This window comes from Mandrillus leucophaeus, unplaced genomic scaffold (assembly GCF_000951045.1).
Source record: "Mandrillus leucophaeus isolate KB7577 unplaced genomic scaffold, Mleu.le_1.0 Scaffold687, whole genome shotgun sequence".
Classification (NCBI taxonomy): domain Eukaryota; kingdom Metazoa; phylum Chordata; class Mammalia; order Primates; family Cercopithecidae; genus Mandrillus; species Mandrillus leucophaeus.
Genome location: NW_012107441.1, coordinates 94,964 through 108,165, shown reverse-complemented (window position 1 = coordinate 108,165; position 13,202 = coordinate 94,964). Strand labels below are relative to the sequence as shown.

At 34.9% G+C, this 13,202-nt stretch overlaps 1 long non-coding RNA gene across 2 annotated transcripts; it reads left to right on the top strand.

The window, feature by feature from the left end:
• Positions 1-8,400, top strand: LOC105555464. Of its 2 annotated transcripts, XR_001008474.1 has the most exons (4): positions 1-1,564; positions 3,328-3,433; positions 4,155-4,269; positions 4,953-8,400. It is a non-coding gene; the product is annotated as an uncharacterized LOC105555464 (long non-coding RNA). The 2 variants fall into 2 exon arrangements; XR_001008473.1 differs by having other exon boundaries at positions 1-3,433.
• Positions 8,401-13,202: the final 4,802 nt, after the last annotated feature.

The window sequence follows — 13,202 nt, the reverse complement described above, 5'->3', positions numbered from 1 at the left end:
TAAGCTTCCACCTTAAACAAGAAAAAGACTAAACTAGAAGATGAAAATCAAAGCAAACAGAAGGAAGTAAGCAATAGGGATTTGAGCAAAAATTGATGACATAAAAAAACAGACAAAATACAGAGAAAAATTCGTGAAACCAAAAGTTGGGTTTGTGCAGAGATTTGTGAAATTGACAGTCCTTTAGCTTGACTGACACAGATCATTAGAATTAGGAATGATGGAGAGGATATCACTACTGACCCTATAGATTGGATCAGGAATGTTGCTGTTTGCTGCATTGTACTTTCTTGAGGGGAGAGCTATGAAGGAAAACAAAATTCTCATTGCACTTACAACTTAACAACACAGCATTGACATTTTGATTCTCATTGGCTTCACTGCTCATATCTGTGAGGTTTCCAGAAGATCCCATAGCAATATCATTCATTCCAAATTTATCTGTGGGCTACTCAGGGAACACTGTCTGTGGGTTAGCCCTGCTCTGCAAGGAGCAGTAAAAATTATATATATATATATATTTTTTGAGACCTAGTCTTGCTCTATCGCTCAGACTGGAGTGCAGTGGCGCGATGTTGGCTCACTGCAACCTCTGCCTCCAGGGTTCAAGCGATTCTCCTGCCTCAGCCTCCCGAGTAGCTGGGATTACAGGCACGTGCCACCACATACTACTAATTTTTGTGTTTTTTTAGAGACAGGGTTTCACCACGTGGGCCAGGCTGGTCTCAAACTCCTGACCTCAGGTGATCTGCCCTTGGCCTCCCAAAGTGCTGGGATTACTGGCATGAGCCACTGTGCCTGGCAACTGTTTGTAGCCAGTGGGGAATTGTTTTAATTTTGGGAAGCCTCTTGTAATCAAATCATGTATCAACATTAATCACATGGTAAGTGCTCCATGGTTTTCATTCCTAAAGATTCTAGGATGTTTGACATTTCTCTGCTTAACTTATAGCAGAAAGGTATTGGGTATCAAGAATGTTTGAACAGTTTCTCCTTTTTGGGAATGAAGATGATATTGGGCTAGAATTGAGATGTATGATTGAGAGAATGTCCCTGAGGCCTGAGCAGTGTGCCCTTTTGGGTATGGACATTGGAAGAATGTAGTGAATTCTTATAATTTTATGTTGCCTTGGCATCCATCTTGAATATAAATTTAACTTTCTTGTACTAGAAGCAAGGCTTACTCACCTTTGCATAGTTTCCAGTTCTACACCTCCTCCTCGTTCCTCAGTGTGGTTGGTCCAGATAGCTGCCTTATCCAACTGCCTCCTTTGGACCACTTCACCATGGGACAGCTTGATGCAATCTACCTGACAAGCCCCTTGAACCCCACACCCCTTATGGAGCCAGTGTCCACCTCCCAGTCACAGTGTGACCCTAGGGGACTCATGCCTGCTTGCTTTAGACCCACCACTTAGAAGTCTCCATAGCAAACCTGTTTGAATAGTACCGTTGACTGAGTAAGGGCATTGGCCCATGTGTGTCTCTCTTTCTCTCTCCGTCTCTCTCACTCCCTGACCTCTGCATGTGGACTCCCAGGCATGCCATGTACCCCTCAGGACCTGTAAGTAATACTCTCTTTATTTTTGTCTTATATCTCTTCTAATCATTGAAAGGGCGCTCTCTATCTTGAAGATACTATATTAAATAAAATGAGAACTTGACCCTAACACAGTTAGTGACAGGCTGAAACACGCTGATTGCACTCTTTATCTATTTAGTGATTTTTCTCAAGTTACTGCACACCATGTATTATCAACATAATTGATATTATAGAGTGGAATTATAAAACACTTTTGCCACAGAAAGTTCTATTGGTCACAATAGCATACACTACTACGTGTATGCTATTCTGTGATAAAAGATGTAGATGTGATAAAAGCATTTATAAAATATAAAAACATTTATAAAATATCTGTCTTAGAAATGTTAGCTAAAATTAGTTTGGGAAAGTATGTTTGAAAATAGAATTGTAAGCTACCACATTTTGATAAATATTTCTAAATTTGTTTATTAACTTATCAGGAGACAACAGAGTGAAGTAAAGAAAACAGTAGCCTTGTATCAGTATGTTTTTATTCGGAAGACAAACGCGTGTTTTAACTATTGTATGTTTTTGGCTTAACTTTTTTTGTAAAGTTAAAACTTTACACTTTTACATGAATCTGTAATTTCAAGATGTCTTAATGGTTGACAGGGACAGGACAATTGAAAACCTGTAAATATATTTGGTAAAATTTATGATGCATTATTTTGCAGATGGCTTCAGAGAGTATTAGCACATCTGTTTGAGATGTGCACAGTTTTACATTTGTCCCTTAGGTAATCAACAAGGCTGAGATCAGTAAATCACATGTAAGCCACTGTATAGTTATATGGCTATTCTGAATAGAGATATATCATTTTATCATGTCTAGACTTTCTGGTTATATTAATGCTGTTGAAAATGATTTTGTATTACATGCTTTCTTCCAAATCATAGATCAAGATATTTTATTTATGTATGTCTTTTTAATGAAGAGTGGTTATAGGATAGTCCTGATTATTGCACATAAACATTGCCTTTCACTAGATTATTGTTTGGGGGCAAATTTTAGACTATTGCTTTAAAAAAGAGTAGCTTAGTTTAATCCACCCTTTCCAGATATTTAGAAATTATTGAAATGTATTGTTTTGTAATGATAGTCTTAAAAAAATTGTTGAGCTAGAAACATGTCCTTCACCAGTGGAATCCTTAGAAGATTTCCTTGGGCTTCACTGGGTGGTAATAGACCATGATCATATTGCTCTGTATATAATGGTGTAAATTTTGTTTTATAACACTTAGTCTTAATAGATTGGGAATATTTTATCTTACTAATGTAGTCATTAGCTGGCCACTCTCTGCGTCCATTGGACCTTACAGAGTAAAGGGAGGGCAGTGCGTATTTGAAGCCTGTGTACGTGACACACAAAGGGCTTAGCAACATCCGTGTTTTCCCAGCACAGGATACCCATACTTCCTGAATGTTTCATTGTTAAATTAGATTGTGTGTGTGTGTGTGTGTGTGTGTGTGTGTGTGGTTTATATGAACATACAGATGTGTGTATTTTAGGTGCATTTTTTTTTCTTTTTTTCTTTTATGTCAAGTGATGATAGAGCCTAGAAGGGAAGCGAAACTGTCCATGCCCTTGCCTTAACTTTCAAATCTGATAAAAACAACATTTATAAAATATCTGTCTTAGAAATATTAGCTAAAATTATATTGGGGAAAGTATGTTTGAAAATAGAATTGTAAGCCACTACATCCTGATAAATATTACTAAATGTGTTTATTGATTTGTCAGGAAGCAAGAGAATGAATTAAAGAAAACTCCAGAGAATGAGCTGACAACTTACTCCCTGGTCAGTGACTCTCCATGCCTACCTGTGGTTTCTTGGACACCCTTGCAGGTATGTGGGCAGGGAACTGCACATTCATAGGAAACAGGCCTAGGATGGAAGGAGTTGATAGATACTGCTCTTCTTGAGTTTGATGACATTTGGTTCCAGTTAAATAGCATGAAAACCCATCTGATAGCCAGCTGAGGGTGGATACTGTTCTGGGGAATTAAAGGCGAGTGGTCACAACAGGTCTTCCTCGGCAATCCGAGCCCAAAACTGAATCTGCCTCCATAAGACCATTATGTTTCAGCTCTTTATTTGTATGATTGATTCATCCAGTGAACTTTTAATTTCTTATGTCCAGATATTTTTTCAGTTCATTTTTTGTGATACAAGCACCTTGTGGATTGCCTGTCGTAGAACAGGTTCTCAATAAACTTTTATTGATAAAAAGATATATAAGTAGATTGTCTTGGTAATTTTGTGAGTAACCTGACCAACTAAGCAGTAGAAAACAAATGATTTTAAAACAGAAAGAGACATAACTTTCAGTGGGGTTCAGGTGATCTAGTCGGGTCTGGAAATGCGCAAGAGAGAAGGTCCCTGATGCAGTGTGCTGACATTGAAATGTGTAGTTATGGACTAGATGGTTATGGTTTCAGAACTATGTTAATTAAATTAAATCAATATAAAAGAGTAGCAGAGAAGGAATTTCCAGATTCCAGCTGCATTGCTTGTTTCATTGGAAGTGGTGTTTCTCTTTTTTTCTTTCTTTTTTTTTTCACCTCAGAAGATGACTTCCTGGGAACTCTTCTGAGAGTGAATGTTATCAGCAAATTCCCAAAACAACACCCCTTAGACAAAAAGCCTCCTCACCTATGCATTGCCTAGGCCACCCACTAAAGGTAAGGTGTTAGTTAAAATAGTCCTTGCTTTCTAGGAGAAGCCATGTCTTAGTAGAAATTGAGCTGTTAATTTTCTGAATATTGATGATGTTTGATTACATTCTAATTGATTCTCAGATTGCGTAATATGTTAAGAGATGCAGCTTTTCTTAATATACCTTCGTGGCTTTTCTAAATCTCAGTACATTTACTGTTAATATGAAGGATTTCCTTAACTTCTGTCATCTAATAAACTCAACTCCTTCATGGCTTGATCCATTGTAATGCTAGAAAATTGTTGTACAAAGGAAACACAGTAGCTTCTCCATAACTGTTAGACTGGAAGGTTGACAAACTGGTCTGAAGTAACTGATCAAACAAATGAATGACCTAGAGCTTTAAGAAACCAGAGAGGAAGAGAGAGACATGAAACCCGAGGTTGTTGATGGCTGTTACTTTTTAGCCCAGCAAAAGGAGAAAAAGCAGCATCAGTATCTGGCATCCTTGACATCAGGAAGTTTTAATGTCATTGTTTTGGCCTCATCATGGACTCAGGTGCTAGAAATGAGGTTTTCTCTGTGTACTGTGGGTATATTTGTTCTAGCACAAGTAGGGGGAAGATTAAAGAGGAATTTCATACCCCCATGACTCCTTAGGAAATGTGTTTCTCACCTTTGCCACTTTTCCCCACTGTGTCCTTGCAGGTGATGGCCACAAAGAGGTGGATTTGTTGAGTTGGTGCCATTCCTTCTACTGCCAGCTTCACCAAAACAATGATTCAGTCTTCCTTATGCATGGGGACTCTTCTCTTTCCTGTGTTGCAGTGGATACCTCCTGCAGATAAGAAATGCTTAACTGAGAAATGCTCATGTTGGGATATCATCGATGAGACTTTAATTGGGGCATGGTGACTGTTTCCCTTGCTGCCACTTGACTCAATCCCAGGAGCCTCAGTAGAGGATAAAATATTACACAAGATGCTCAAAATGGTGGAATTGCTCAGTGCTCCCATAAATATACATTTATAATTTTCATTTGCCACATGATACACTGAAAAATACAGAATATATTAAAAAGAAACTCTGCATGATTTTTTTCAAAAATTCAAAGCATATTTAAATAATATATAAATTAAATGCCCTCCTCTCTTCCAATTCTGTCCCTATAGTTTTTCTCTATTAAGTGAACTACATGCATTCTTTTAGTGGATAGATGCACACGAATACACAAGCCATTTTGGGGAAGGATCCAGGAGTGTGGCCATATTGTAACACATTTTTCTGCAAATTACCTCTTTCATTTAACAGCCCTCATTCAATGGCCTTTTTCTTTTTCAGTAATACATACACATCTGTGTCATTTGTTGAATGACGACATGAATGTTTTGTAGATGAAATATAATTAAATGTTTTAAGCATTTCTCACTCATAGATATTTATGTTAGCACCAAATTTCTGTGCAATGAACCTCCCTATATATCAATAATTTTGCATTTGTCTATAATATCATAATAAATTACTTATCAGTTGAATTACTGGGATTAAGTATGTGCACACTTCATATTTTGAAAATTATTGCAAGTTTGCCTTCAAAAATGTGGTTAACAACTTTATCCTCCAATGGCAATGAATGAGATTGCCAGCTTTCCTACAACCTCACAGACAATGGATTTTATAAATATTTAAAATTTTTGCCAATGTGATCACCCAAACTATTGTCTTAAATTGTATTTCTTTTGTTTTTGAGTTTGGTCATTTTTTCATGTTTGTTAGCCATCTGTATTTTTTAATTTCTTCTTTATGTCCAATTTTGTGGGTGGGAGGAGGATTTAGTCTCTTCCTGATTTCGAAGAGCTCATTTACTATTTCGGGAAATAAGATTTGGATTGTCAACCATTACAGCTCTTTTTTACACACTTTTTAACTTTGTTTTTGTTATAAGAATGTGTATGATTGTTATATGTCCAAGTATAACCATGTTCGCTTTTATGGCTTCTGAGTTTCATGTCATTTTTGGAAAGATATATATACTGAGTCCATAAAACCCTTCACCTATGTTAAATTCTAATTCTTTTGTGTTTTTTTAATTCAAATTCTTAAATCATGAGAAATTTTTTTGTTTTGAAATCTTAAAGTTGCCAAGTTACTTGCCATTACTTGCGATTATTTGCCAATAATTGCCCATTTATCTGTACTGCCATCTTGCGCATATGCTGTACTCTCATCTGTGACTGGCTCCATTTTTGTTCTGTGGATTTGTGTGTCTCTTCTTCTGCCTCCTGTCTCATGTGTCTTCTCGTTGGAAGAAATTACAGTTTAGACTGCAATTTCATCAACTTTAATAAATCAATTGAGGGGAGAATGGTTTTTAAAAATATTAAGTTAAGTCTTCGTATCCAAGGACAAGGTATGTCTTTTCGTATTCAATAATTTTAATTACTGTTAATATTTTCACTCTGGTGATGGGAGTTTTTCTTTTAATTTGCTTTCTTGTTCATTTTTTGTATCTAAAGTTTTTGTTTTGTTTTGTTTTGTTTTGGGGGTAAGTGGTCACCTTACTGTTTCTTGTTGCTTTTCAGATTTTTTCAAAGTATAGACTAAATCCTTTGCAAATATTTAAAGTTTTTATTTCCCCCCTTCATATTGATCCTGATATTAGTTATGTTGACAAAGTCCACAGACTGTTACTATCAGAACACTTGAACAGTTATGGAAATATTACCCACCCTTGATTTAATCAGGGTTTAATGGTATGCTTCTTTGGTTTGACTGGCACATTGTTGCTGGTCATTTTCTCCCAAAGACCACCAGAAAGAGCTATGATCAAGCAAAGCTGAGTTTGTTAAACTTACCTGCAGCAAGGGAAAACACCACCTTGATAGGATTTAATAATGTTTCAAAATCAAGAAAGGCTTTGGGGTCTGGGCAGGGAACTAATTAGAAATGGGCAAAATTTGTCATGCAATACTTTAAGATTGGTGGGAAAGTGAGATGAGGTTCTTAATGTGAGGATTGATGGTCAAATCATTTTCTAGGTGAGCTGTTTGCCTGTAGAAATATGTTATCAATGATAGAAGAACTATTTGCCTAGATAAGCAAACTGAATTTATTTATTGGTTTACAGTTTTATCTTGCTGGGCAGGACTCTGCTGGGGGTGGTATCAGGTCTTATTCCCAATAGGTAAGTTATTTTGATGTGGGTGGTCTTAATCATCAATGTGTGAAATGCTGATTTTTAAGTGCGAAATACTTTGTCTACTATGTTAGGAAAGTCTCCCACCTTTTATATTTTGTAAGGAATTTTAATCAAAACCAGGTGGTAGATATAATCAAATTTTTTTTGCAGAATCTGTGTTACTGTTCTTTTTAAAGACTTTTCTCACTATGAATTAATTTACTGTTATTGCAACTTCCTTTTATTCCTTGAATGAACAGACCCTACTGGTTTTAAAAATGTTTTATTCTTTTAATTTACTACTTAATCGTGGGTATTTTAATTTGATTTGGAATTTTTACAAGTATACAACTAAGTGAAATTGACCTGTGATTTTTCTTTTTTGTGCTATTTTTGTCATGTTTTGATATCAGATACTCTGGTTGTGTTAATCATTTTGAGGATTTTCTGATACTGTGTTCTAGAGTGGGTGGAAAAGCTCTTATCTCACTATCAGTGTTTAAGTGAACACATCAGTGAAATCATCTGGATTCTCCTTTGTTTTTGGTGGTTTGGAGTTAGAAGAGAGGCTATCTAGAAGTTTTTTTTTTTTTTCTTTTCCTTTTTTTGTATGGTTATTGCTTGTTCTTTGTTTTGTGTCTTAAATTTAACCTGTGTTATCTTAGCAAATCACAGTTCATACAGATTTTCAAACACATTAGCATTAAGGTATACAGTGTTCTTTCATCATTCTATTACATTTCTCTTGTTTCAATTATGTATTCATTTTCATTCCAGTTATAGTTATTTCTGCCACGCCTTTGTTAATGAATAAGTTTAACTAGTGGATGTTTAGCATCACTAGCCTTCCCCTTCCCTCTCCCTCAATCAGGTCTTTGGTATAATTTATCAGGTATTTTTTAAGGTTCTAATTTACTTGTATATATTGGTTCTGTATTCTTTTATTTCTTTTCCTAATAAATTCTTAAACATGTGTAATACATTCATATTCACTTGTTTTTGGCAGTGAAAGATTTACCCCACTGTGCATTTTATAAAACTTTTCATTATGAACACATTGTAAACATACAGTGTATAAGGAGAAGAGAACAGTGAACTAGCACATACAAGGAACTGGAAGTGGTTCCATCATTATCAGCATTTTGCCATATTTACTTCGTGTTAATTTTAAGTATTTTCAAATAAGCTAGAGAAATAGTAACACTTCTTATTCTATAAACATTTTTACAATTTTATTTTTAAATGTGTATGTATACACACTCATGCTTTTATACTATTCCATAACTTTATAGCTTATGTATTATATAAATATTTTAATATTTCTGATTATTACATATCCATAGATGTGGAGCTTCCCTATTTTCAATGACTTATATTTTTCCATAAGTAAAATTTACATAGTTAAATGCATTGATATATAGTAATTGTATAATTCAGTAAGTTTTCTTAAAAGTAATTACTATCCCATTCAGAAGACAGAATATTTTTATTACTTGAGAACCTACCCTACCGCCACAACCAAGCACCTTCTCAAAAAACCAATGTTGTGATTTCTACAATCACAGATAAGTTTTGCCTCTTTTGAAATTAATATAAATGGAATCACACTGTGTGTCTGGCTTCTTCCACTCATCATAATCATGTTGAGATTTTTCCATGCTATTCCCTATATGAGCAGTTTTAAGAAATTTTTATAGTTGTAATATTTCTCTAAATGGTTATATTGCAGTTTATCTACTCTCTTGTTGATGGACACCTGAGTAGTTTCTAGGTTTTAGCTGTTTTGAATGTTAGCAGACCTCTTATGTAAATACCTAAAAATTGAATTGTTTGATAAGACAGATTTTTGCTTAACTTATAGAAAACTGCTAGAGTCTTCTAAAGAAGTGGACAGTTTTCACACTCCCAACCAGTGATATGAGATTTTTAGTTGCTGTCCATTTTTGCCAACATTGGAAATTGTGAGTCTTATCTATTAACTGGGTGTGAGCTGACATTTTGTTGTGACTTCAATTTGAAATTTGACCGCTTAAGAAGGCAACCAGTTTTTCATGAAGTTGTCCAATTGTAAATCTTCTGTAGTAAAATTTGTGTATTTTTCCCAACTTTTAAATTACAATTTTGAAGTAATTTTGGACTTACAGGAAATTTGCAAAAATAGTAGAGTTCCTGTGTATTCTGTACCCAGCTTTCTGGATGTTAGCATTTTATATAATCATTATTATGACATTACATACAATGATTGAAATCAGGAAATTAATATAATACTATCAACCAATCTGCAGACTATATTCAGGTCTTTCCAGTTACCCTATTAATGTCCTTTTTATCTAGTCCAGGATCCAATTCAAGATCCCTTATTGCATTTATCTGGCATGTTTCCTTTGCCCTCTCTCCTAACTACAAATCTGGGAGAGTTCCCTCAGTCTTTGTATTTCATTAAATTGACACATTTGAGAAATACTAAACCATAATTTTGTACCCTAGTCCTCAATTTGGATTTGTCTGATATTTTTTATTATTAGATTAAGATTATGCACTTTTGACAAAAGATAACACAGCAGTAATGGTGTGCCCTTTTCAGTGGATTGTATCTGGGGTACATGATGTCAGTGTCTTATTTCTGCTGATATTAAATATCACTTGATTAAGGTAGTGTCTGCCAGGTTTATCCACTGCAAAGTTACTGTTTTCCTTTCTTTGTAATTAATATTTTGTGAGGAGATACTTTGAGACTATGCAAATATTTTATTTCATCTAATTTCAGTAATAATTGAAGATTCTTGCCTACAGCAATTATGATTATGGTGTAAACCTAGTGATGGTTTCTATTTCCATGATATTTTCTCTACGTATTAGAATTTGACTGTAAAGATCTGTCCTTCTTCCCCATTTATTTGTACTCAGTTGTTATTTTACATCCGTGTGGATTTGTGCATATCTTACTTTATGGATTGTTATATATTGCAATCATTATTTGTGTTTGATTTTCATTTTTTTTTTTCCTGGATTTGATCATTGGGAGCTCCTTTAAGTTGGCCCTGTGTTCTTTTAATACCACCCCATAATTTTTTGACCACTTCTTATTTTCTGGTATCACAAGATGTTCTAGGTTTGTCTTGTATTTTCCTTCCCCAAGCCTGTAATCAACCATTTCCTCAGCGAGTTCTAGTTCTTCATATTGCGAAATAGTATTTAGAAACCAAGATCTTGTTATTAAGTGTATTCATTGCTAACGGGGTTTTATTGCTTCTAGGCCTAGAGCTCGGAGCTATGTGTCCATTTACACACACACACATACCTATAATGTCTCTGTCCATTTATCTATCTTAAATATATATACCAGTAATATATAGAATACTATAGATAGTATATATCTTTATTAAAAATCATGAGTTCATACTGTTATGATTATAATCCATCATCATAATGTTCATTTTATTCTTTCGTCTTGGCTTATTTGTGATTTCTTCAACAGTGAGAAACCTACCTTTCATTTTCTACAATGTGTTTTGTTATTTCTTCAGTGCGGTATGTGCTTAAAGTAATTTCAGAATTTCTAAATTATACCCGTTTAAAAATGAAATCACTAACTATAGCACGGTATTTAAATATAGTTCTTTTTTCTTTATCCTTAACAGTGTTCGGTCAACATACTGTTTCTAAACGTATTTAGGTTAGTTATCTTTTTTTCCTATCCCCTACAGTATGGTTACATTAATCATATAATCAGTCTGGTTTTTTTTTTTACTGTTTATGTTCCATTTTGAGTTCCCTCACCTTTTGGATTAATTTAACTATATTTTGTATATGTGAAATATTACTGTGGTTCTAAAAATTAGGATTGTGAGAAATATCACTTCCCCATCACCCCTGCTACAATGATTCTATTCCTCCCTTCTTTCCACCCTAATCTCACCCAACCCCTAGAGTTAACTAGTCTAATAGTTTCTGATTTACTTTTTTCTCTTTTTTTTCTTGATCACAAATGGGCAGATACATGTATATATTTTATCATATCCCCTTCCTTCTTACATGATTGGTGGCATACTATAGATTTTTTTTTGCAATTTTCTTTTTCCACTTAATATGTCGTGGAAATCACTTCATGTGTATTCAAAGATATATTCCTCATTCTTTTATGCTTGGTATGGTTAACTCTATGGATGCACCACATTTTATTCAACCCCTCAGCTCTATGAAAATTGTTTGCAATATGTGTAAAGTATCACACTACAAATAGTTTTACATTGGATTGTTTATTCCCTCTTCATTTGGAAGCGTTCTTTGTATTACTGGGACATACATTTCTTGTTCAATATATGTGTTGCAAAGGTTTCTTTCATTAAGTATCTTAGCCTGCCTGCCTTTCTTTCCATTTCCTTTCTTTTTCTTTTCTTTCTTCTCCTTTTAATGCTATTATGCTCTAAATTTTAAAATGGCCCAAATTTGCCAGTGGCTCATCCCTTATTTCTATTTATTCTCCCTTTCCTTTTGTCCCCCACGTCTTTTCCTTTAATTTAGGTGAAATTAACATAACGTAGCCATTTAGTGCATTCAAAATGTTTTGCAACTGCCATCCTTAACTAGTTGCAAAACATTTTCAGCACCCCAAAGACAACTCATACCCATTAAGCAATCAGTTCCAACTCTCTTTCCCTATCTTTTCATTTTTGTTTTTTGGAGTTTTTTTGAGACAAGGTCTCACTTTGCACCCAGTCTGGAGTGCAGCGGCACAATCATAGCTCACTGCAGCCTCAAACTCCTGGCCTCATGCAGTACTTCCACCTTAGCCTCCCGAGCAGCTAGGACTAGAGGCATATGTCCCTACACCAGGCTAATTTATAAAAGAAAGTTTTTAGACACAGGGTCTTGCTATGTTGCCCAGGCTTGTGTCTTTTGATAAACAGATATTTAAAATTTTTAAGTCCAGTATATCAGTTTGAGTCTCTTGTTTTTAGTGCTTATTACTAACTTACTATTAAATCTTTGCTTCAAGTTTGCAAATAATAGTTTTCTAAGTTTTCTTCTGGAAGCTTTGGGACATAAATATAACTTGTATCTCAAATCATTTTCAAATGTAGTTGAAGTTACTTGTTTTCATGAATCTCCAGTTGTTCCAGAACCATTTGCTCAAAAGATTTTTCTTTTTCTACTGAATTATCTAATGCCATTGTTGAAAATAAATTGGCCATATACATATGGATCTTTTTTGAACTTTTTCCTTCTTTATGCCATTCTTTTTCACTGAAGTTTAATAGTAAATCTTGAGATTAAGTAGTGTGAGTCCAAAATTTTGTTATTTCAAGGCTTTGTAGAAGAAGGAGATGGCTACACTGGGTCCTTTGTATTTTCACTTAAATTTTAGAACTATCTTGTCAATTTCCTAAAAAACCCAACTGAGAAATTGATTTTTATTACATCAAAACTATAGATAAATTTAGGAGGAATTGATATCTTAACAGAGAGTCTACAGTTCTCTATTTATTAGGTCATTTATAATTTCTTATAGATATCTTTTATAGTGTTTAGTATAGAAGCATACCTTGGGCCGGGCGTGGTGGCTCATGCATGTCATCCCAGCACTTTGGGAGGCCGAGGTGGGCAGATCACGAGGTCAGGAGATCAAGACCATCCTGGCTAACACGGTGAAACCCCATCTCTACTAAAAATACAAAAAAATTAGCCTGGCATGTTGGCAGGCGCCTGTAGTTCCAGCTACTCAGGAGGTTGAGGCAGGAGAATGGCCTGAACCTGGGAGGCGGAGCTTGCAGTGAGCC